The sequence below is a fragment of the Gavialis gangeticus genome, unplaced genomic scaffold (genome assembly GCF_001723915.1).
Source record: "Gavialis gangeticus isolate Ggan-Ray unplaced genomic scaffold, GavGan_comp1, whole genome shotgun sequence".
In the NCBI taxonomy this organism is placed as follows: Eukaryota; Metazoa; Chordata; order Crocodylia; family Gavialidae; genus Gavialis; species Gavialis gangeticus.
In genome coordinates, this window is record NW_017729032.1 from 121,805,269 (window position 1) to 121,808,830 (window position 3,562).

Genomic DNA, 3,562 nt, shown 5'->3' on the forward strand with positions numbered 1-3,562 from the left:
GGTAGTTGACTGGGGAGTGTTGAGGATAAACTAGTGTGGGCCAACTTTTTTGACAGATGTGACACGAATTAAACTCTGCACCCTGCCCAAGTGCCACTCTTATTTTCTCTTCTGCTAGATCTGTTCTCTGCTCTGTGCTCCCTTCCCAATCTATTGCTCTGTCTTTTGCTCTTTGCACCATCTCTCACTGTGTTGCCTGTCTCCTTCCAAATTCACCATATGCAGGCTGCCCATGTCACCTATGCCACAGGTTGGCCACCCATGATTGAACTAAGAGGTTATCAACCTCGTTAGACTCAAGGAGCCACTCAGGAAGTGCCAGTTCTTAGCTTTCACTTGTTTATTGACTATGACAAAATATTAGAGACACTTTTTTGTTGGAAAGAACTCAGAAAGACCACAGCAGGTCAGAATATTTCTCACACTCTGGATTCCTCTTTGAAATCTCTGGGTTTATCTTGTGAATTCTGTAGAGATGTTCTCACACCTAATGGTGCCAGTATTATGTAGGACTCCACAACACTGTTAGAAGCCTCTTGCATCCCCCTGGCTGAGAATCACTGATCTAAACTTTGGGCTGAGGCACATAAGATCTTTTGTGGATCTAGTACTGAGCTCCATCGTCACCTGTTTCCTTTCCCTTATTTCCTTACCTTTCCCTCCATATTCTATGTACACTTCTGCACTCTAGTTAGTAGGTGTCATCACTGCTTACCCCAACACTACATTCCTCAGCCAACCATTTGGAGCAGATGTAGCAAAGCTACTCACCAGCATTTTGATATTGAAGGTAGCAAATTATGCAGATGTGGCTGGTTTCAGTGACCTCTAGTGACTAAGTAAGAGCATTACCAGTTTGTTAAATTGTTTTGGGTTATCTGTTCTGAAAGGTTTTCCCCATTCTCTGACTTTGAAATGTTGAATATTTGTGCTCATTTGTGTGGAGGACAAATATTATAAAAAGAAGGTTCACATAATTGATTCTGTAGGTGGGAGTGGAGAAGTTTGTTTGCTTTTCTGGGGGAACAAAGTGAGGAAATAATTAAGTAATTATTTGTGAGGTTTGAAGTGGATATTTTCAGCTGGAGAACAGTGGGAAAGATGGATACTAAAGAAGCTGAGTAAGGGTTGTGGGTAGTTTGTGGTGGTATTCAGGACTTTAGGGGCATGTCCAAACAAGCGCACATGTGCAGTATGTGGCACTGCAGACTCGTCCATGGTGCCACATGCCACACATGCAGGCATTCCCCATATTGCTAATTTGCAGTGTGGGGGTGTTTTTTGACATCAGGAGATGCTAGTGTCAAAAAACCCACTCCTGAAAAAAACAGGGCAGCGCACATGGCAGCAGTATGCACGTCCCAAAAATCAGCCATGCTCCAGCTGCCAGCCAGGCTCTCTGCTGCCAGATTGTGGCTGCCGGAGTCCCAGGAGGCACCCAGAGCCCCAGGTAAGGCTACTGGGGTGAGCCCAGGTGCTGGCCCCAGCCTCTGGTACCCAGACCAGGGTAACTTGCCGCACGCCAGAGTGCACATGCATTCACCAGGGACAAGCAGCAGTGGCACATGTTGTGCTGCTGCTGTTTGTCCTTGGGGAAATTCATGTGCGTGCTCATCTGGATGTGCCCTAAGTACTTATTTTGAAGATAGCAATGGAAAGTATTTTTTGCATTGCAAGGGGATGACCAAGAAAAATGTACATTTTGCTGCAGAGGAGGATATTTTCTTATGGCACGTTATTCTCACTTGGAGGAGACTGAGGAAGTTATTTTGAGCTGTTTCTGTACTGAACGTGCAGCAAAAGCACATTTTTAAAAGATGGACTCTCAGACACAGAAATTCTAGTGATTTGTAACAACCGTTACTAATTTTTGTTGCAGGTTTGAGCAGTGTAGCCCACCACAGATATAGTAGTCTAGTGAGACTGCAATTTATTTAATCCCTTTCTTCCCAGCAATTTCCTTACCACACACTTTGCATTGTTAACAACTATAACTAGTTTATTCTTTCAGTCTCTTTATCACTTGCATTGGGAGAGTGCATCTACTACAATATATTTTTCTACTCAGGGAAGCATAACTCCTTCACTTATACCAGAGAAAACATACAGATGAACTGGTTTCTCAGGGTTTGTCTCAATGGCTCCTATGCATTCTTAGATATATTTACTTATATAAACTTTACAGACAAATAGCAAAGCAATTAGTCTCTGTGAAGAGAAGATATGTTACATAGTGTAACCAGCTTCATTCTCTTAGATTGGCCGCTTCATATTCAGGTTTCTCTCCAGCTATAAGCTCCTCAGAGGAGACTAATCTTCTTGCAAGGCTTCAGCTAACAAGCCTTTTTGCTTTAACAGTAAAGCTCAGTTACCTTCCCCCTTTTCCAGGCATTTTGGTCCCTGTTTACTTTTCACCGTGTTTGGTAGGTACCTAGTTATAAGTTTTAATTTTTTACTTTACATCTAGAAATTATTATGGGTGCAGTAAAAGAGGTTCATTTGTGAGGACCCTGCAAGTCAGCTAGAACATGGGGACTGAGAGCAAGATTGATTATGAAGCCTTTTGATTTCTTGGACATACCTTCATATTGAGACCGCTACCTGTTAACTTCCTGACATCATCTGCAAGAGCGGTGTCACAGGCTGGGGCCTAGGAGCGGCTGTGATCCCGCTAGTGCCCCCTGCCGTGCCAATTAGGAGATCCAGCACCCTCTAATTCTCGCCTGCCACATCTTTGATCTTTTATAATGTAAGATGGGAGGCTGCCTTTGATCTCCTGATCTCTATGGGTGACTTGGTACACCCCCAGCCTTATGGGCTACGCGTGCCTCCTACCTCCCCTTTAGCACGCCCCAAGCCTCGCAGTTCTTCCGGACGTTTTTGTGTCTCCAATCTTATAGTGGCCCTCCCCGGGCTTCATTCTTGCAGGCTGGCCCCCCTTGGGGCCTATGCCACGCGCTTCCCGCGCTCTTGCTCTCGCTGGGGCCTGTGTCTGCGCCTCTCGTGCTCTTGCCCTCGCTGGGGCCTATCCCGTGCCAAACCGTACCTGGGGCTCAGGTGGCACACAGCCATGCCTGGCCCCCTGACCCTTCTCGGGGTCCTTATGCCACACGCTTCCCGCACTACTCGCGCCCGTGGCTCGCTCCAAGCCCGTGTCCGCACTACTCGCGCCCGTGGCTCGCTCCGAGCCTACACACCAGCCCTATCTTGGGCTTTCACTGGTGCTGGGGCTCAGGTGGTACGCAGCCATGCCTGGCCCCCTGACCCTTCTCGGGGTCCTATGCCCTCACTGGGCCGAGTACTGCCCTCTCGGGCTGGGGTCTCAAACCCACACCCCACACCACACTGGTGCCCAGCTGCCGTGCCTTCCCAGCGCTGCTCAGTGCCCAAACAGGGCACCCAGGAAACCCCCGGACTGCTGGGGATCTCCTGTGAGGCCTCCTCACACCCCTACAGCCTCACCCAGTCCTCTGGACGATATACACAACAGAACCATAAGCCCACCCAGCTGTAACAAAAACATAGGCCTACTGGCAATAACAAAACAATAAGCCTGCCGGCT